Source organism: Grampus griseus (genome assembly GCF_964374135.1).
Source record: "Grampus griseus genome assembly, chromosome: X".
Classification (NCBI taxonomy): Eukaryota; Metazoa; Chordata; class Mammalia; order Artiodactyla; family Delphinidae; genus Grampus; species Grampus griseus.
Genome location: NC_138999.1, coordinates 38,346,371 through 38,369,449, shown reverse-complemented (window position 1 = coordinate 38,369,449; position 23,079 = coordinate 38,346,371). Strand labels below are relative to the sequence as shown.

General features: G+C 42.7%; 1 protein-coding gene across 1 annotated transcript in view; it reads left to right on the top strand.

The window, feature by feature from the left end:
• Positions 1 to 23,079, top strand: part of MAOB (monoamine oxidase B) — a 110,900-nt gene that overhangs the window by 58,094 nt on the left and 29,727 nt on the right. The gene's annotated exons all lie outside the window — the stretch shown is intronic.

The window sequence follows — 23,079 nt, the reverse complement described above, 5'->3', positions numbered from 1 at the left end:
ATTAATTAATACAGAGTTGGGAAGAGAGGAGCACAATCGATTCTCCTGAGTCAGCATTCACAAGCCCCCAGCGCCACACTGGAAGGTCAGAGGACCTATAGGCAGTTATAAGAACATTGGCTTTTACTCTGGTCATATGGGAATCCACTGGAAGATTTTAAGTAGAGAAGTAACGTGATCTGACTTTTGTTTTAACAGTTATATTCTACAGAAGTTCACTCATGAGCAAATAGATACTCTGTGTGTTTATGTGTGTGTGTGTAATATGTAGCCACACATGTACATATATGCACATGAGCACATGGTTATATGTATATTTCTTCTTCATATATGTTAGTTCCCCAACCACCACTCTGCTCTTGCTTTGGGGTAGATACAAAAGAAGAATTCACATCCTTTCCTGCGAAGGTCTGATCCTCTTTCTTCATTGAGGCATTTAACCAAGAGCCTGCTGAAATAAAAATGCCATATATTATCATGGCTTTTAAGAATATGTTGCTTATTCACCCTTAGAGCTTCTCATAAACGTGAAATCAGGCACACATTGTGAAGCCTTAAGTTGTAGTCACAATTAGTTATATTACTTCATTTCATTAATTGGTGATGAAAGTATTCTTAGGATTCTGCTCTGTCCTCCAACTCTGAGGCTCATAGCATTCTATCCAAACGGATTTATGTACATTTAGGAAACATAAGGGTTGTCAGCAGACATTCAATAACTTTGAAGGGGAACATTTTGAAACTATACTTTGGCCAGTCTGCATTTCTCATTTCTCTGGTCACGTTTAAATTTACTTTCGGTCACCGTAAATTAGCTAGCACCCTGTGGGCTGCTTTGGAATTTAAAGCAATCATATGAGACAGTATCCCTGAATGGAATTTTACAATTGAAGCTGTGCATAAGAATGGTGTTAGAGGTATTTTAGGAACCTTCTAAGTTAATAGATTAATTTCGAGTGAGTCTAAATGATACAGATCAAAGGAAGAGAAAATACTTGTATGGTGACAGGCTTCCTGAGCATAAATACATAGGCTTGAAGATGGAAAAAGTGAGATGGCTGAAAATAATGTCCAGAAGAAGAAAGAAGTAAATGCTTATAAATTTCACAGAAGACATGAATATATCTTAAATACAGTACATCTTAAAGAGTGTCTCTCCTAGCTATGAGAGAAACAGCCTTTGTCTCAGTGGTCTTTTGCTAATATCTTCCACCAACTTGAAGATGTGTTGGCATTATTATATTAAAGTTCCTCATAGCCTTGAAAATATATTTTTTGGGGGGAAAGTCAAAGATAAAACAACCAGCCCATCTGTAATAATATAAAGATTGGGATAACATAGGTTTAGAACCCAGAGGACCTGGATTTGAATTTCTGACTCACTACTTATTAGCTGTGTGATTTGAGGCAAGTTTCTTAACCTCTCTGAGCCTCTATTTCTTAATCTAAAAAATGAAGATAATGATAACACCTTCCTCATAGGGTTGTTGAGAAAGAGAGAAATGAATAAATATGTAAATTCCTTGAAAGAATCCCTGGTACACAGCAAACATACAGAAAGTGCTAGCCATGATGATGATGATGGTGGTGGTGATGGGATGGTATTTATGATGTTTGCCTGTCACAATCCTTATTTCTCTTAGCCACCTTCTTCTTGCTCATGACTCATGAGTGGAATTCCCCTAGAGGTTTTTTTTAAGCATATAGATGCTCATCCAAAGTACCCCTTAAGTGAATTTCTTTGAAAACTCTTTCTTCCTGAAATGAATTGTTTCAAATAAGCAGATGCCTCTGGGATATTCCTTTCATCTCAGTCCAGCTGGTAAAGTTTGAATTTCCTTAAAGTGTCTTCAGAGTGTATGTGAAATTCACAAGTTGCCTCTTTGCCAGACTTGCCTCTTTCTTCATCTGAATCTCACTCCAGGTTTCTCCTGCCAGGGCTCTTCTCTGCTAGACTCCAGAATGTTTTTCTAATTAGAATCTGCTCAGCATCCTTCTTACTGCCTCAACAAGTGACTCCCTCAAATCAACACTATTCTGCCACCAGGGATTAATGTTCATAGCAGCAAAGCTCATTTGGGGGCCAAGGCAACCTTTCTATTTATGCATAAAGTCTCTTTAGATTTATTCCAAAGTGGAGTTCATATTTCAAAGCATTGAATTTGAAATCTGGGAATCTTCTGACTCAACTAAGTGAATCATCATTTTGGTCTGTACCATTAGAGATAGTAAGCATTTTCCCTCACACTGTTTATGGAGTGAAAAGTTGGTGTCTTTACCGGCATTAATCAGTGGCCGACTTTGGAACTGGGTGAATTATTCAGTGGAAAGTAGAATACATGTTGTGTTGGAAACATTCAAGGATGTGAATTTCCATCTTGTGAGGACCTCTCCATAGAGAAAGGCAGACTGACTCTGGAGTCACAGCCCTTTGTTAAAGTCCTGGGCTTTCAGTAAATTCGCTATGGACCCCCGGGTATGTCATTTACTGCTTCCCTCTAGTCTATTATCCCTCTAGTCTGTAAAGAGGGACTATTATCCCTCCAGTGTTGTCATGAAAATTAAATATGATAATATATAAATGACTTTATAAATATCAGGTACTTTTACTATTCTAAAAAATCTTATGTGGTAGAGAAACCATTCAGGAGGGAAATTTTTTTTTTGATAACTTGCTTTTTATTTTATTTATTTAAACGTGCTTTTTAGACACAATTTTTGTAGACCTAGATCATCACATTTCCTCAGATTTCAAAATGATAGTCTGCTAACCCAAAGAGGATAATTACTGACATCCGAGGAAAAACGCATTATGAGAAAAATCGTTTCTTTTAGAAGTCTTAATCTCTCTCTCTCTCTCTCTCTCCCCTTTGATGTTGTCTGTGCCTGAGTTACAAAGAGCTTTTTCATCTTTTCATTACTCTGTATAGTTTGGGGACATCAAAAGCATTCGGATAATATCTTTGAAAACGCACCTGTCGTCTGGCACCTGTGACCCCAGTGAGGCTACAGTTGGACTAGGAAAGGGGTGCAGTTGTTTGGGATTAGTTGAGCTGCTCTCTGAGGCTGGAGTTCAGGGTCCAGGTCTGGAGGTTCAGAGAGTACTTGACAGAGAAGGTGACTAGATGAGCACCTTCCCTCACAAGGGTGTACTGGGGTGAACAATTGGGATTGATTGTTTCTGCTGGTAAATCCCAGCATGCAGAGTGATGTTGTAAGGGCAGGAAGCTTTGTGTCTTCTGCTACAAAATCATCCATGGGCTCACACAGTGGAATTCCCCTAGAGGGCCCCGGGGAGATGTGTTTGGAAAGAGACATTGTATTTATTAAAAGTATAACAATAGCATCCTTCTAAGCACTTTACATATAGTATCTCATCTAATCCTTGCTTCAGCCCTGGAGGTAGGTATTATTATCCACATTTTATAAATGATGAAAGTGTCGGTGATGTAAAGTAACTTACCTCTAAGGTCACAGAATCAGTCTGTTTCTAGAGCCAATGCTCTCAACCTCTAAATGACAGTTGGTGAATAAAAAAGAATGAAATAATGCCATTTTCAGTAACATGGATGCAACTAGAGGTTATCATACTAAGTGAAGTAAGTCAGAAGGAGAAAGACAAATACCATATGATATCACTTATATGTGGAATCTAAAATACGACACAAATGAACCTATGTACAAAACAGAAGCAGACTCACAGACATAGAGAACAGACTTGTGGTTGCCAAGAAGGAGGGCTTGGGTGAAGGGTGGAATCGGAAGTTGGGGTTAGCAGACGTGAGCTGTTATACATGGAATGGAAACGACAAGGTCCTACCGTGTAGCACAGGGAACCATATTCAATATCTTATGACAAACCATAATGAAAAGAATATATAAAAAAAGTATGTGTATGTATAACTGAATCACTTTGCTGTACAGCAGAAATTAACATAACATTGTAAATGAACTGTACTTTAGTTAAAAAAAATTAATGAGAGTTGGCCATACCTTTTGTGGAAAGAAACGTGTAGGGACAGTAGTGATGATATTAGTCGGTATTTACACATTTGCCATGGGCGAGGCACTCTTTTAAGAGACGTATATGCATCATCTCACTGCTTGCCGGCAGTGACCCTATGACATTGATTCTATTAACAGCCACGTTATACAGAGGTCAGACAGTGGAAGTCATTTGCCTGAGTTCACATGTGGTTACCTAGTGCTGTGTTGAACATCACAAGCTGTGCTCTCGCCTCTAATCGCATGTATGTGGGTGCAAAAATGGATCCTTTTCAAATGACTTCTGATGTCTGAGTATTCTAAAATAAGGGTTGGCCGTGATTATGATTAAGCCAGTGTCCCTTTTTTGCTAAGACTAATTGTGTTAGGTTTTATTTCTTTACTATCCTACAATTCAGTCACCTATGATCTATTTTTTACTCACCACCCCTCTGACGCCAAATGTGTGGGGTTTTTCCCATGCCAACCAATTCTTTAGCTCTCTGGACATCAACTGGGTAACCTACAGTTAAATTCAATTCTGACACTACCTGAAGTTAGCGTAGGCTCCACAAATTAAGAGCTCACTCCCACAAAACTGCCCCCACTTCAGATGCCAGTCGAAATTTCCAGGCCTCGCCTACTTCTGACTGACAAGCTAGAAATCAAAGGTTTCCCATGACATACTCTTCAGGTTTGAAACTTTGCTAGAACAGCTCACAGAACTCAGAGAAAACAGTTTACTTACTACTACTGGTTTATTATAAAGGACACAGATGAACAGTCAAATGAGGATGTGCATAGGGTGAGGTCTGGAAGGGTCTTGAGTACAGGAGCTCCTGCCCCATGGAGTTGGGGTGTACCACCCTCCAGGCACGTGGATGAGCTCTAGTTCACTGACCCGGAGGCTCTCTGAACTCCCTTGCTTAGGGGTTTTTATGGAGGTTTCATTTTTGTAGGCATGATTGATTAAATCATTGGGCACTGGTGATTACATCAAGATCCAGCGTCCCCCTTCCTCCCTGGAGGTCCAGGGAGTGATTAGTGGTTGGTTGCCAAGGGAACCAACCACTAATCACGTGGTTGGTTCCCTTGGCAACCGGCCCAGATCCTGAAGCTATCTAAAGGCCCATTAAGAGTCACCCTCATTAGCATAAACGCAGGTTTGCTTGCAAAGGGTTTGTTACGAATAACAAAGACACTCCTCTAATCCCTATCATTCAGGAATTTCCAAAGGTTTTAGAAGCTCGCCAGGAACTAGAGACAAAGATCAAATATATATCATCACAATGTCACACTATTGAAGAAGTGTTGACTTAAAAAAATGCATAACGTGAGAGTTGTGAGTTAAGTTTGATATGGGGCAAAATGAGGACTGCATCCCGGGAGACAGCGTTCCAGATAACTCTGAGAAACTGCTCCGAGGAGGTGAGCGGGGCAGCCAGGATATAGAGACGTTTTGCAACAAAGGGCAGGTAGTCAAAAGATTATTGTTAATTAAAGAAAACCAGATATCTCAAGTTAAGGAATTTGGCGCTTTTCTGTGTATGGGAAGATGCAAGAGTCTGGGCTCACTGAAATCATTCCTTTGATATGCACCTCAGCTATCTGGGGCCTGTATATTCATATGCTGAGTTTCCTCAGGGCTCACCTCAGGGAGTGGCTGCAGTCTGATGGCTGCTAGATGGCATGTATTCTTTTCAGCCCTGAGTTTCCTCAGGGCTCATCAGCTCACGTTGGAGGGCTGCAAATCATTGGTGACTGTGACACCCTTTGTTTATTGATATGGCAGGAAATATTCCATCCCATTTATAAATATTCCATTTATCAGAAGTAAAATTTTCCAAACCGTAACATATCTATATGAGCATGCAATTTTACAACTCTTTAATAATGGTTATTTTAACAAGCATTTTATCAGGTTTTTTTCTGTGAAAAACCACATTGGATTTATTAGTTAAACTAATATTAGAGCTGGGGAAACTATCTTTCGTGTAAATTATTTATGGAGGATTTTCTGAAGTCTTAGTGAGAGTAAAATGATCTTTTCTCTAATTTAAGTTTACATATAAGTCAATGCAGCTAGCAGAACATGTAACAATGCATAGAAGGGAAGATTTCAATATTTAGACTTGTTTAAAATTTATTGGAATTTGGAGATCATGTGGATTTTAACTCCCAGGTCCTTTCCTAAATAACTCAAAACATACAATAGTAATTATTTTTGTAAGGTCCTTGGAAACATTTTTCCGATGGCAAATTCACTCTTGCTGCTAGCACAAAGCTCCGTGTGAACATTAATGGGATTTTTAAATTATGACCTGTGATGTAAAAGTGAGCTTTGCTTTGTAGGCCGTCTGTTGCCCGAAAACTGGGTTTGCCTCTTGGTGGGTGTCAGTAGATACCCTCTTGGTGGTTGAGCCAATAGACACAACCAAGCCAAAGCGAGGGAGAGGGAAGGATTTATTATTACTTGCAGCAAGTAAGGAGAACACTGGGGATCTTTCCCAAAGCAGTGTCTCGCCAACAGCAAAACTGGGGAAGTTGTGAGCTACAGGTATATGCATAGTCATGAGGGGGCTTGAGCAGAGGAGAATTCAGCATAAAATTGGGGCAAAGGTCTACAGAGTACCAGCTTTAGTTGATTGAAGTCAGGAGGGTCATCACCATTCCAACTTCCACCTGGATGGGGGTGTTAGTTCCTGCAGAACTCAAAGGTATTGCTATGTATATCCCTTGAGGGAGAACCAGGACCCTGCCCCAAGGCTGCGCTGTTGTTTCTTAACTACTCCTCCCTTGTTTCTACATCCCTTTCCTTCCCTGATTAGCAACTGTTTGAATCTGCCCTTTGGAACTCAGGCAAGGTCAAGGAGGCTGAATGAAGCCCATTTCCTACAAACAAGAAAAGGGAGACAGGAAGGGTTTGTACCCGGGAGCCCCACAGGGTCCTGCTCAGTTTCACTTAGATTTGATTACAGACTTTCTCCTCTCAATTTCCCCCTGTCAATCTGTTAAACTATGTGAATATGTTTGTAGCAGCCCTGGTAATATTTCTCATTTCCTTCAGCAAGTCTCCGGTGAGGATCACAGAGAGGATTGGGACCTCCCCACTAATCCTCTCCAAAGAAAACACCCCTATTCTCAAAGGAGGTCCCGTTGTGCCTGGTTCTACATGTTTTCCATGAGGTTTGGGCCCCCCCTAGAGCCCAGGGATTGCGAGTCTTTAGACATTGCTGCAGTCTGTTGTGCCCATTCCACTGAATGGCTGCTGTGGTGGAGTTTCCCAGGAAGCCAACTCTGAGATGGAGATGGGCATGCAGGAGCGTTATTAAGAGGTGCTCTGGGCATCGACAGTTGTAGATAAGAGGGGAGAGAGGCAGGAGTTGGCAGAGGGAGAAGTCAAACTGTTGCAGGAAGGAAAAGGTGGGGTACAAGAGGAGGGTCACGTCCCAGGTCTTGGATGAGTCCCTGGGACGGGCTGCCAAGAGTGAGTCCTTGGCTTCGAGCAGGAAAGAATTCAAGAGTGAGCCGCAGTAAAGTGAAAGCAGGTTTATTTAGAGAGATACACATTCCATAGGCAGAATGCAGTCCACCTCAGAAAGTGAGAGCAGCCTTGGGAGAAACACACTCCACAGGCAAGAGTGTAGGCCATCTCAGAAGGCAAGAAGCCCCCAAATATGGGGTGATTAGTTTTAATGGGCTGGGTAATTTCATAGACTAATAAGTGGGAGGATTATTCCAACTATTGGGGGGAAGGGGCGGGGATTTCCAGGAATTGGGTAACCACCCACTTTTTGGCCTTTTATGGTCTGCCTTGGCCTTTCATGGTGCCTGTGGGTGTGTCATTTAGCATATGTTAATGTATTACAATGAGAGTATAATGAGGCTCAAGGTCTAGTGGAAGTCAACTGGTCCACCATCTTGGATCTAGTTGGTCCTAACCAGTTTATGCCGTGTCCTCAATGGCTGTCATTCTTTTAAAGGTTGTGCCCTGCCCCCTTCCTGTCTCAAAACTGTTATATATTTTCAGTGGAAGCCTCCGCTAACTCTGCAAGGGATTCTGAAGATGGCTGACACTTCAGAACTGTCCTGAGTGGGGCAGGAGGACAAGACCTTTCTACCTTCACATCAGTCAGTCATTGGAAGTGGACTTCCCAGAGAAGGCAGCATGACCTTGGGCAAAGTGGTTTTTCTGCAGCTGGGGTCATCTCTGAAGGGGGCTAAGAACCAAGGGCTGCCTGCCAGGAACACTCCTAGCAAGTGAAGAAATAAGACCCTTACTTCTGAATGGGGAGATGGGCAAGCTTATCACAATGTCCACCATACTGACCACTTGGGTAGACCACTCTTCTCTTTAGTAGTTCTAGACAAATCTTTACTTATTGGGGCTTTTGTAGACCTTGACACCTGGCTAACAGAATGGCTGTGGATGGAGAAGCATAGGGGCGTTTGGGGTAAGATAGATGCAGTCATGAATCCTGCTGACTGTACTCTCCATGAAATAGCTCCCTTTACCCAAAAACTGGGGGGTCCATCAAGGGGCTTTGCAATACACAGCCATGTAGCCAGGTGACACCGTGAAGCCAGCCATGTGCCGTGTTACAATTATGATGCTATAATTCTGTCTCTATGGACCTGCCTCTCCAACTAGACTTTGGAGCTCCTTGAGCCTGGGATTGTATCTTATCTCATTTCTGTGTCTTCAGAGTGTCACATGGTACCTGTCTCATATCTGTGGTCAGTATGTTTTTACTTAATGAAAGAGATTGTCCAAGTGTTCATAGCACTTAAAAAGATGATGCCTAGAGATTTTTCCTGGCCCTTTACAAGCCTATCAGTAAAACAATTCTAATTCTCTTCATCATTTAGCTAGATATAGTGTTAGTTCTAATTTAATAGTTAGATTTTGGTTAGGATTTTGCTTAGGGCTTTTAAAGTCACAAACACATTTAAGCAGACAGAGTGGAATGGCGATGAGGTGGGCCTTATTGGTGCCTGCTGTTTCCTGTGCCCTGGTGACCATCCAGATCTTGGATCTCCTGCTGCATGAGAGGTGGTATGAGCTGGGGAACAGGCTTGACTTTAAGCATGGCTGAATTTGAACCCCTCTCATTAGCTGAGTGATCCTGGTGAAGTTGTTTATCCTGACTCACTCTCCTCAATCTGTAAAATGGATCAATATACAAATGTTCATGCAGCATTATTCTAATAGCCAAAAAGCGAAAACAACCCAAATGTCCATCAACAGATGAATGGATAAATAAAATGAAGTCTATCCATACAATGGAATATCATTCAGCCTTAAAAAGAAATGAAATTCTGAAACATGTTACTACAGCCATGAATCTGGAAAACATTATGCTAAGTGAAATAAATAAGATGCAAAATGCATTTATATGCATGTGGTACCTAGAATAGGCAAATTCATAGAGACGGAAAATAGAATGAGGAGGTTAGTGGGAGGGGGAAATGAGGTGTTAGTGTTTGTCGGGTATGAAGTTTCTATTTGAGATGATGAAAAAGGTCTGAAAAGGGATCGTAGTGATGGTTGTACAACATTGTGAATGTACTTAACGGCACTAAATTGTGTACTTAAAAATGGTTAAAATGGGGCTTCCCTGGTGGCGCAGTGGTTGAGAGTCTGCCTGCCGATGCAGGGGACACGGGTTCGTGCCCCGGTCTGGGAGGATCCCACATGCCGCGGAGCGGCTGGGCCCGTGAGCCATGGCCGCTGAGCCTGCGCGTCCGGGGCCTGTGCTCTGCAACGGGAGAGGCCACAGCAGTGAGAGGCCCGCGTACCACACACACACAAAAAAGGTTAAAATGATAAATTTGTTAATTTTATGGATGTGAGTTATATCTCAATAAAGCTGTTAATAAAAAATAAGATTACTCTGTGGTGACCTAAATGGGAAGGAAATCCAAAAAAGAGGGGATATATGTATACGTATAGATGATTCACTTTGCTATACAGCAGGAACTGACACAGCAGTGTAAAGCGACTGTACTCCAATTACAAAAAATAATAAGGTTAATAACAGTACCTATTCCATAAAATACTTGTGAGGATTAAAAATGATATATGATACATACTACTAAGTATAAAATAGATTAACCAACAAGGACCTATTGTATAGCACAGGGAACTATACTCAATATTATGTGATAACCTATAAAGGAAAAGAATCTGAAAAAGAATATATATATATAAAACTGAATTGCTCTGCTGTACACCTGAAACTTAACATGATATTGTAAATCAGCTATACTTCAATAAAAAAATAATTTTTAACTTGCAAAAATGATATATGAGAAGTACCATGCACAAGCACCAAAGGTAGTTGTTACTAAGCATGACCTAGAAAATAAGCATTTGTTTTATACAAAAGACCACATAATTCTAAAAGGCAATGGTGCTTAAGGACGGAGGTGTGCAGCTCTTTCTCTGGCCTTGAGATGGGTGCAGGAATCTTCTCTAATAATAATCCATATATGTGTGTGTGTGTGTGTGTGTGTGTGTGTGTGTGTGTGTGTGTACAATTGGGTGAGAGCTGTCCTTTCCCAGAGGAAAAACAGAGTGCTTCTCCACTGTACATTGACCCATTTTAACAGAAGGCATATGTTTGACATTGGTCACTGCCCTCCCACCAACCCGAGCCATCCTGTGGTCAGTGGTAAGTGTTGTCAAGAGAAACACAGTGGTATTTCAGTTAATCACCATAGGACAGTGACATGACTTCACAGATGAACTCATCATGAACACCTTCTAAATACGTGATTAAAGCATAACTGCCCTCTTGGCATTGCTACTATTTGTTTTGAATATCCTCTGGCCTCTAAACATGGTTTCAGATGAACACAGCATTAGATTTTTTTTTTTTTTTGGCTGTGCCTTGCGGCATGCAGGATCTTAGTTCCCCGACCAGGGATCAAACCTGTGCCCCCTGCATTGGGAGCACAGAGTCTTAACCACTGGACTGCCAGGGAAGTCCGTAGATTTTTATTTATGGGTAGTTGTAGATCATCAATTGTCATTGCTGTAGAGTATTCCATTGTGGGAATAGCACTCAATTTGTTAGTCCATAATACAGTTAATGGACATTTCACATTCTTGTGTATGTGTTTGGAGAACATTTTCTTGGGCATCTAGAAGTGGGTCGCAAGCTGTATACATAAGCATCTTTAGTAGATACTGACAAAGAGTTTTCCAAAGTGGTTATACTATGTCACATTCCCATTAGCAGGACATGACAGTCTGGTTGCTTCTTAATCTCACCAACACTCGGTATTGTAATCAAATTCTCAACCTCAAATCCGTGCCTCTTGGGGAAGAGCCCAAGATAAGTTTCAGTTACACTCCCCGGTTTTATATATAGAATTGTTCGTATGTGTGCACTTTACTGGAGAGATTACATGGTTTTCTACAGAGTTTCAGAGGGACCCTTATCCCAGAGAAGAGCAAGGACCACTGCTTCAGGTTTTTGGCTTTCTTATAATGGTACACACAGTGTTTATTTGAGCCAAGATTTCTCTTGGGAAAGCTAAAACTGCTAGTGCTGATGCATGTTGGGTAATGTGTTGGCAGTGTTCAAAATTACACACCCTAAGAAAAAGAGGTTACATTTATTGGGATATTCTAGATGCCTGTGCTAATTTGATCTAATAAACACTTACGTGTCTACAAAATGAAAGAGTGAAAAAATTGGAACAGGAGAATAGATTTTAGCTGTGGGCGTTATTCTGCTTTGGAAACAACCTCTTAACATCAATGGTGTGTCCTGATGGTTTGACATGTGATACAGCTGGAAATGGCTAATACAAGCAGCAGAGGATTAGGGGCACAAAAGCCTGCATCCTTCTCAACACACTGTTATTCTTTGATGTAAATGTATGGGCTGAGTTTGGAAACTCTCCCCTGTGGAGGCCTCTGTCTCCATCAGCATGTGTATTTACAACAGATTATGAAAGTAAAGAGGACAAAGATATTGATCAGGTTTGGCGGGGGGCGGGGGGGGGGAAGAATTACAATTCTCAGCTTCCTAGTTAAAACATTTTAATTTTTTTCAGAAGATATGAACTTTCATTGTATTTAGAAAACATTCAGTCAGACTTCTGTCTCAGATCCTGAAGAATTCCTCTGCTTATTTTAATACTATTTGCCTTAGTCAATTTGGGCTGCTATAACAAAATACCATATATTGGTGGCTTATAAACAATAGAAATTTATTTCTCACAGTTCTGGAGGCTGGGAAGTCCAAGATCAAGGCTGCTGGCAGATTTGGTGATGCCGTCTGCTCACTGTATCCTCGCTTGGTAGAAGCTCTCCAGACTCTCTTTTATAAGGGCACTGATCTCATTCTTGAGGATTCAGCCCTCATAACCTTATCACCTCCCAAAGGCCTCCACCTCCAAATACCATCACACTGGGGGTTAGGTTTCAACATATGAATTTGGGGAGGTACACAGACATTCAGTCTATAGCACTATTCATCCAATCAATCATCTATCCTTCCATCCATCCGTCCAATCATCCAATGCTCGTCAAACACCGATTGAATATATATTACTCTTAAACATTATAGGAGGAGGCAAATGTTTCTTTTCCTGAAGCAGCTGGAGAAAAAAGGCATACTCACGTGGAACACCTTGAGAATAATATCACGATAACAATTACAAGCTGCTATGGTAAGGACTCAAAATGGAGTGAACCTTATGTTTCGAGCACTGATGGGGGGTGAGGTGAATTTCGGAAGGCTTCTTGAAGAAAGTGAGTCTTGAGCTGGGCATAGAAAGTAGTTTAAGCTTTGCACTGCTGGAGATTAGAAGGCAAAGGAGCCTTTGAAGGACAGATGTAGCAACAATGCAGTGGTGAGGATGGCCTGCTGACATCAGGGCACAGAGGCCCTGACCAGAGCACAGAGGCCATGTCCTTGGCATCCCCCTTCTTCTGGCAGCCTTGAGAACCAGGCTCAGGGGCCTGGATCTGTTCTAGTGAGCAAGAGTACATCCCTGTGGAAGAAGAGAGAGGATCAGTCTGGCCTCCTTTCTGTTCCTTGTGCAGTCCATCTCAGGATGCTTGCTGGGGCCTCTGCCTGAAGTGCTCTGCCCCCCACCCTGCTGAGTCACATGGTTTCCCCCTCTCCTCTCATCTTTTCCCTCCAATGGTACCTTCTCTGTGAGGCCTTCCCTGTCCACCTTATTTAAAATTATAATCAACCCCAAACCACAACACCCCCTCTTTGCCTTTCCTACTCTCTTTTTCTTCATGGCACTTATCACTCTCTAATATACTACATGATTTTCTTCTTTATTTTCTTTAGTGTCTGTTTTGTTTAGTTATTTTGGTTACACCTGTTAGAATGTAAGCTCTCAGGAGAGCAGAGACTTTTGTCTGTTGTCACTCACTACTGTGCTCCCAGAGCCTGGAACAGTGACAGATACTTAGGAGGTGCTCAAGAAGTATTTGTTGACCTATGTGATTTTAAAATTTCTAATATCTGCATCGAAAAAATAAATAAACAGGTGAAATTAGTTCTTGTTAATCCTCTCGGGTAGCAATGGGGGAGCTATAGCATTATTGACATATAATAAACTGCACGTATTTAAGGTATAGAGTTTAAGATTTGACATGTATACACCTGTGAAACCATCCCCACGATCAAAGGTCTTTTTGCCCCTTTGTAATTATATATGTTTAATAGTATATTTTGTTTAACCCAATTTATCAAAAATAGTCATTTTTACATGTATTCAATATGAAATTGTTAATGAGGTATTTAACTTTTTTTTATACCAAGTTTTCAAATTCCAGTGTGTTTTACACTGTGTGTAAAGAAATATTTGTTGAATAAATGAGTGAATGAACTGACATGGAAGTCATTTGAGGATGGGCTGGACTGGTCCTTGCCTGGGATCAGGAGGGAGAGCCACGGAAAAGGTCTGGCTGGTCATTGAACCCATCATCAGCTTCGACCTGGTTTGTAAGAATCTCAAGTGGTTACTGGGTCAAAATGTCTTCCAGAGACCTTCTTTACACCAACTGAGCAGTGGCTCATGGAGCAGAGATCTAAGTAAGAGCTTGAGTTCTGAATGCACAAACCCGAGGTTAAATTCTGTTTCCCCTGACGTGCAAGCTGTGTGACCTTCGAACAAGCTTCTCAACCTCTCTGTGCTTCAGAACTCATCTGTAAAATGAAACACAATTAGCAATTTACTGACTGAGTTGTTGTGAGAATTAAATTAAATTATTTAATTAAAACCATCAGCCTAGTGTCTTGACAAATGGTGTTCAATAATTATAATTAAGAGGCTGGGAAGTTTCATGATCAAGAGTATTGGCCTTTGAATGTCTGAATTGCAATCCTGCTGCCACTTAGCAGTTGTGAGACCTTGAGCAGACGATAATTATTTCACCTCTCTATGTCTCAGCTTCTCCATCTGAAAGGGTGGCCGTGAAGATTAATGAATCAATACATGTAAAGTGCACAGAACAAGGCCTGCACGGGGTAAACAGTCTCTGTCAGCTGTTGTCATTATTGTTTGTTAATATTATTCCTGCAAGGCTTTGCTTAATTTCTCAGCCAGTACCATCCCCATCTTCCCTATTTCTCCCTACATGGACGATTCTGTTGCAGGAAGGGGGACCCCTTCCAGGGCCCGAGCGTGGGCTCTTGTCTAACACCTGGAAATGAGTTGTCCAAGGAGACACACGTGCTGACAAAGCAAGAGACTTTTAGGAAGGGGTGCCTGGGAGGAGAGCAGGAGGGTAAAGGAACCCAGGAGAACTGCTCTGCCACGTGGCTCGCAGTCTTGGGTTTTATGGTAATGGGGTTAGTTTCCAGGTTGTCTCTGGCCAATCATCTTGCTTGGCCCCTAGTCTGACTCAGGGTACTGCCTGGTGGCGTGTGAATCTCTCAGCCAAGATGCATTCCAGCAAGAGGACTCTGGGAAGTTGGTCCTCTCCTCCCTCTTTCGGCCCCTCCCGAATTCACCTAGTTAGTTTTCAGTGACAGCACCATGTTCCTTATCAGGACCTTCTGTTGTGAGACAACTCAGGCAATCGGGGTCTGGCCAAGGCGGGTGGTTTCAGTCAATGGTTCCCTAACAACTCCAGGCCTTTTCTGTGCTAAGTGCTGCTGGCTTGTTCCAAAAACGTTGTCACTGTTGTCTACCCCGTCCTCCAGCTTCGCCCATGTGATGATGCAATCAGAACCCCGTGCTGGGGCTTCCCTGGTGGTGCAGTGGTTAAGAATCTGCCTGCCAATGCAGGGGACATGGGTTCGAGCCCTGGTCCAGGAAGATCCCACATGCCTCGGAGCAACTCAACCTGTGCGCCACAACTAGTGAGCCCGTGCACCACAGCTACTGAAGCCCGCGTGCCTAGAGCTCGTGCTCTGCAACAAGAGAAGCCACCGCAATGAGAAGCTCCTGCGCACAGCAACGAAGAGTAGCCCCCGCTCGCCGCAACTAGAGAAAGCCCGCACGCAGCAACAAAGACCCAACGCAGCCGAAAATAAAACAAATAAATATATTTTTTTTAAAAAAAGAACCCCTGTTGACCACAGGCTCCAAGTGCTTAGAAATGAGAACAGATAAACAGAGGAAGAAAGCCATTTGCCTAAGTAGATCTTCCTTCCCTCCTCCCCCATAGGGTAGATTAAATTTCTTTTCTTCCAAACTGGAAATATAAATCAAAAGTTAAGCTTGGTCCTCCTATTTTGTTTGTGGCCCAAGCATAGTCCTTTCCAAGAGCCGTAAAAGTCATTGAGTTCTAGAGGGGCCGGATGGCCTGCTCCACAGTGAGGAAGGCGACATTCCCATGAACGGCAGAGGAGACACGGAGAGGGAAAGGTCACTGTCGAGAAGCGGGATCGAAGAAAGGCCAGGCCACCTGTTCTTACTGCAGAGACTGGGGTCAATGTGGGGAATAAGATGGCAAAAGGGCTTCCCAGATGCGACAGACTTCAGGGTGTGCAGTCTTTGCCTCAGAGAACAAGGGTCAGGAGAAGAGCAAGACGTCTGGATCATCAAAGTTGACAAGTGATGTACTTGCCGCCAAGCCAGCCCGTCTCAGAGCCCTGGCCCACTCGTTAGGGGGAGAATTGAGAGGTAGATTTCAGATGTTTTTACTGAGCCTGCCGAAGCTCTTAGGCTACAAAATAAGGCCATGTGATAATCGAGTTGGTTGCTGGTTTTCAGCAAGTCTGCTTTAGAAAGTCAAACATAAATCTTCATGCCAGGGTGTCTGATTCTAGGAATTTACCCAAAGGATATTAATCAAAAATGTGGGCACGGGGCTTCCCTGGTGGCGCAGTGGTTGGGGGTCCGCCTGCCAATGCAGGGAGCATGGGTTCGTGCCCCGGTCCGGGAGGATCCCACGTGCCATGGAGCGGCTGGGCCCATGCGCCATGGCTGCTGGGCCTGCGCGTCCTGAGCCTGTGCTCCGCAGCGGGAGAGGCCACAGCAGTGAGAGGCCCGCGTATCGCAAAAAAAAATAAAAAATTGTGGGCATGGATTTATGGGTACGAAGTGGTTGTATAAACGACGGGGCGTTCGTCATGATCCCAGTACTGTTAGCAACGTTCATTTAGGGAGTGCATCCTGTTTGCCATGTATCATTTTGGTTAATTCTTACAATACCCCTGTGAGATGGGTACCATTATTCCAAATCTAAAGATAAGAGAACACAAATATTGAACAAATTGACTGTAGTCACACAGCTATCAAGTTTCCGAGACCATTTTGAATCCCTTCTTTGGTCATTTAAAAGCCACCCTGGGGACTTCCCTGGTGGTGCAGTGGTTAAGAATCCGCCTGCCAATGCAGGGGACGGGTTCGAGCCCTGGTCTGGGAAGATCCCACATGCTGCAGAGAAACTAAGCCCGTGTGCCACAACTATGGAGCCTGCGCTCTAGAGCCCATGAGCCACAACTACTGAGCCCACATGCCACAACTACTGAAGCCTGTGAGCCTAGAGCCCGTGCGCTCCGCAACAAGAGAAGCCCCCGCTCACCGCAACTAGAGAAAGCCCATGCGCAGCAACAAAGACCCAACGCAGCCAAAAATAAATAAATAGATTTATTAAAAAAAAAAAAGCCGCCCTGCATCCCTTCTTCTGTGGTTCTATACCAGCCCTTTTCAGACTTTTACATTCTTGAAAATTACTGAGAACCTCAAGTAGCTTTGGCTCAACTGACTCCATCTCTTTGTATTTTCCATATTAGGAATTGAAACTGAGGATTTTTAACAATATCTATTAATTCACCTAAAATAACAATAATAACCCTGTGACAAGTTAACATTTTTATGGAAAAAAAGTGATTTCTAAGGCAAACACATGAGTGAGTGGCATTGACTTTCATTTTTGCATATCTCTTTCACATCTGGCTTGAGAGAAGACAGCTGGCTTCTCATATCTGTGTCGGCATTCAGTCTGTTGTGATATGTTGTTTTGTCCCTGAACTGGGGACTTACTCTGATGTCATGATTTCTTCAGACGAGACAGGCCTCCCTGGACAATGTTCTAAATAGTAACAATCACTGGACTGTTTCTACAACAGCCAAATCTGAGGCACAAAACTCTCATGTTACCTTTGGTCACGTCAAATAAATTTAGACGTTCCCGCCCTCCCCTACTTATTCCCTGAAGCTTGAAGACTTGACATTTTTATGTCTCTAACAATAGTTCTTTCCTGGGTTTGTCAGAAGCTTTCTCTAATCTTATAAAAGAATACAGTTGGCTCTCCGTATTCGCAGATTCAACCAACCATGGATCGTGTATTATGTTTATGATCGTGGTTGGTTGAATCTGCGGATGCGGAACCCGTGGATACAGAGGGCCGGCTCTGGGACTTGAGAATTCGCAGATTTGAGTATCTGCTGTGGGTCCTAGAACCAGTGCCCTGAGAACACTGAAGGACAACTGTAATTGTTTTTATAAACTTAGCTAAGATGCTACCTGCTTGGACGTTAAGACACCAAAGACTGTCAGTAAATGAGAACATAAAAAGGGTGAAGTGTTTTATTCTTCTTCATCGCGGTGCTCTTTACATATTGTTTGGCTTCCATTTACTCACACAGAGCCCTCTGTGGTGGTCACTTCTCACTCTGGTTTTGGCTTTAGAGTTCTGAACACACCTCCTATCTAAGAGTGTTCCTGATTTAGGAGGGCTTTGGCAGCTGGTCTCTGACACCATTGAGTTGCTGGAACGATTGCTGTTGGTGCAGCCCTCACTGTGTTTAGGACCCCATTGAATGAGAATCCCTGGGCTTCAGCTGGGGTGACGTTTCAACTGGGCTACTAAGCTGGCATCTCTCAAGAGCAAACTTGGAAGCCCCACCCCACCTCCATCGTATCCCTTCCATAAGACACGTGCTGTACAAAGACCTTATCCTTGAGAAGGGAGGGAGGGATGGTAGAGAGGTGCCCATCTCACAATGTGTCCCTGAGTTGAAGGTTAACGGGGAAGGAGAAACAGGTTACTGTTGTTGATGGGGCTCCCTGTGCAGGTCATAGTTTTCCAGGTAACTCTGCCCTCACCCAAGAGCTGTTCTTCACCTTTTCCCGAGCCAATCCATGAGTCAGACTGGAGTTCTCAGTTTCTTAAGCGATTGTCCCTAAGTTCCCAGGAGTTGCCATGGCTGTTGGTGCAGACCTCGGCAGTGACAGAGCAGGCACCAATTAACCAAATCTGCTGGTCTCACACTCTTCTTCAAGCCATCTGCTGGTGATTTCTGGCAGAACCAAAGTGTTTGTGAAAACAAGCAAACACAAAGCTCTGAATAACTAAATTATCTGGCCGACTACCAATTTCTTCCCCTCCATTCTTGGTCCTAAAGATTTTTGCGACAAAAATGGGCTGTTCTTCCCATTTAAGGGGTGGCTATTCAACCTGCTTGTGGGTTTATCTCTTTCTGATGCCCTTTACCTGTGGGCACAATGCCACACTGAGGAGTCCAGGGAGAGGTCTCTGTATGCCGGTCTCGGATGTACTCTGCCCTTGCGAGGTAGCCTGACTTGGTTCTTCACAATGGGAGCTCCATCTCTCACCCTCTTTGTATAAATGCATCTCTGGTGTGTGGTGGGAAGCAGGGCAGGTGCTGCTGGTGAGGATCTGTGGAGGCCAAAGTAGGTGACTTGAAAACAAGGAAGTTAATAATAGCATAGGAAACCTGCTATAAACTGAATGTTTTTGTCCCCCTCCAATTCATATATTGAAATCCTAACCCCCAATGTGATAGTGTGAGACGTTGGAGCCTTTGGGAGATGATTAGGTCATGAGGACAGAGTCCTCATGAATGAGATCGGTGCTCTTATAAACAGACCCAGAGGGCTCCCTTATCTCTTCCACTATGTGAAGATACAGTAAGAAAAGGCCATCTATGAACCAGGAACTTGGTCCTCACCAGACATCAAATCTGCCAGCGTCTTGATCTTGGACTTCCCAACCTCTAGAACTGCAAGAAATAAATTTCTCTTGTTTATAAAGCACCCAGTCTATGGGGTTTTTTTTGTTATAGCAGCACAAATGGACTAAGACAAAATCTAAGTACAAAAGATCTTTTTAGAATTCAGGACATTGTGTGCCAAATAAATAACAAGTTCAAGGTCACACAGCTGAGATGATATCCAGCATTTATTGTGAACTTACTGTGTGCCGTCAATCTACGCCAACAGGTCCTAGGCGTGCAAAAATAATAATTACAGTAGTAACAGCCGCAGTAATAGCAACAACAACATTTATTGAGAACTGACAACATGGCAGCCACTGTTCAAAGTAACTTATGTGAATCATCTCACTTCGTCTTTCTAGTACATCTGTGAGGCAGCTACTGTCATCCCATTTATACACAAGTAAACTGAGGACAGAGAGCTTAAGTAACTGAACACAACTAGTGAGTGGCAGAGCCATGACTTGATCCAGGTAGGCTGACTTGAGTCCGTGATCTTGCAGCTTAGAGTCCAATGGGTGACGCAAAGTGGTAAATGCATGAAAGCTGGTACAGTGGAGTTAGTGGCAGGTGAAAGGTAAACGGGGAGCTCTGGGACCCTGAGAAGGCCACCTAACCCAGTTGTTTATGGTAATCTGGGCATAATTCCTGGAGGAAGATGATGAGGCCAAGAGATGTTGAGTTGGAACAACGAGATTAAGCAACTCACTCGCTCGGTGTCAATCAGTTTCAGAGAGGCAGTGCTGGGGTGGGACCCACATGTGCTTTGCAGAGAATGATCCTATAGATCCATCCATAGGTTTCTACTGAATAACTTCTATGTGCTGAGCTCTGATGGAGGCATAAGTAGAGGTTTAAAAAAGTCAGCATGCAAATTGCGTGGTATGTGAATTGTATCTCAATAAAGCTGCTTTTTTTTTAAGCCAGCATACACCTAGTTGATTCTATTAAATTCAACATTTTTAAAAATAAAAGAAATGAAGGCTCCTTGGAGAAACGGCAGATCCTAGGGCTGTGGCAGAGACAATAGACAATGAGCCTGGAGAATCTTCTAGTGCCAGAAATGAAGAAAGTGCTCAAAAAAAAAGAAGGATGAAGCCATGTCAAAAGGACACAGGAGCCCCCAACGACCACAGATGGAACAATTTGAGCAAGAAAATAAATAATGTAGTATTGGATTATAACCCAAAGTATAAAGTGAATATATATAAGTCCATACTGATATAAAGAAGAGATTGAATAAATAAATAATAGGGGAGAAAGAGGCAAATATTCCCTAGAGAAGAATTTTAAAAATGTACGTGGATACCTCCCTCCAGGAAGTAGTGTTTACTCCCTACCATCTCCTCTTGAGAATGGACTGAACTTAGTGACTCTCTTCCAAGGAACAGAGCAGGGAAAGGGGGAAATATAACTTTACAGTGGAGAAAGCTGGCAGGTACCACCTTAACCAAGGAATCAAGTTAATATCAGCAGGGATAAGTCAGGTGCCCCCCAAGGTGATGTGATGAGAAGGGCACTTTCCTCTGTTGTATTCTTCCCCCAAACCCACAACCCCCATCTAAAAATGAAAAAAAATTCACACAGATCCAGATTGAGAGACATTCTACTAAATACCTGACCAGTATCCTTCCAAACTGTCATGGTCATGAAAAAGAAGGAAAAACTGAGGCACTGTCACAGACCAAAGACCAAGGAGACTTGATGACTAAGCGTAATGTAATATCTTTTGTGGGATCCTGGAACAGAAAAAGTACATTAGTTTACAAATTGGTGAAGTCGAATAAAGTCTTAGGTTTTATAAATAGTCATGTACCAGTGTCAATCCCTGGGTTTTAAGAAATGTACTATGGTAATGCACGATGCTAACATTAGGGAAAACTAGTTGAGAGGGATATAGACACTTTCTGTACTATCTCTGCAACTTCTCTGTAAATCTAATATTCTAAAATCAACAGTATACTTAAAGCATAAAAGAAAAGTCAACAAGTGTTGGTTGGGATGTGGAGCAATTAGAACTCTCATACATTTCTGGTGAGAATATAAAGCAGTAGAACCACTTTGGAAACTGTTAAACTCGAAAAGTTAAACATACACCCTCCATGCAGCTCAGCCATTCTGCTCCTAGGCATTTATCCAAGAGGAAAAAAAATATATGTATATAAAAAGACCTGTACAAGGATGTTCATAGCAAACATCCACAATGAATGAATCAAAACTGGAAAGAATCATCAACAGAGGAGTGGATAAACAAAGCATGGTACATCCATACAATGGAATACTACTCAGCAATCAAAAAGGACTGACTGCAGCACGGATGAACCTCAAGAACGTCATGCCAAGCAAAAGAAGCCAGATAAAGGTGGACTCGTACATACTGCATGATTCCATTGTTTAAAAAATTCTAGAACAGGCAAAACCGATCTATAGTGACAAAAAACTCATCAGTGGTTGTCTTGGGCCAGAAAGTGGACAGGAATTGACTGGGAAGGGGCAAGAGAGAACTTTCTGGGGTGATGGGAATGTTTTATATCTTGATTGTGGTAATGGTTACACAGGTGCTTACAGTGTGTCAAAAAGTTCTCAAATCGTGCATTTAAAATTGTTTCTTTGGGTGTAAATTATACCTCAGTAAAGTCGACTAAGAAGTGTGATAGTTAATTTTATGTGTCTGCTTGGCTAGGCCACAAAAGACATTTGATCAAACACTATCCTAGATGCTTCTGTAGAGGTATTTTTTTAGATGAGTTTAACATTTAAATTAGACTTTGAATAAAGCAGGTTATCCTCCATAATGTGAGTAGACCTCATCCAATCAGTTAAAGGCCTTAATAGAAAAACACTGAGGTCCCCCAAGGAAGACGGAATTCTGCTAGCAGATGGCCTTTGGACTTGAACTGCAACTCTTCCCTGGGTTTCCAGCCAGCCAGCCTGCCCTGTAGATTTTGGAGTTGCCAAGCCTCTACAATTGCCTGAGCCAATTCCGTAAATTAATCTCTCTCTCACTGCCCCCCGCCCCCCTCCTCACACACACATACATCCTATCGGTTCTGTTTCTCTGGAGAACCGTGACTAATACAAGAAGAAAGGTAAGCCTGTATGATAACTCTTCCCTGAGAATCTTAGGGCCTTGTTGGAGAACAAAGAACCATATGACCATAGGATTAGTTATTAAAATAGTTTCTGTAACTACAAAATCAGTGTGAGATGAATCTTTGCCAAATGACTGAGAGTTATTGTGAGATCTTGGTTGACTGTGGACCTTGAGTTACTCCAATTTGGTTGCAAGATGATGTCAGAATGCATGGCCTGACTTCTGACTCAGGTTTTCAAATGAACCTAAAGTGGGTTTTGTGGATGTACCTGAACTGCCATTAAGTTAAGCCTCCCAGAGATGACATACAAGCTGCCATGTTAGTAATCCTTGGAGAAATATATGCCCTTTGTCTCTGTGTCGAAGCGTCCCTGCTCTTCTGGGAGAACCAGGCAGTGTAAACATGTCACAAAGAGAACCTTGAAGTTGTGTCTCTTTTTTTTGTGGTACGCGGGCCTCTTGCTGTTGTGGCCTCTCCCGTTGCGGAGCACAGGCTCCGGACGCGCAGGCTCAGCGGCCATGGCTCATGGGCCCAGCCGCTCCGCAGCATG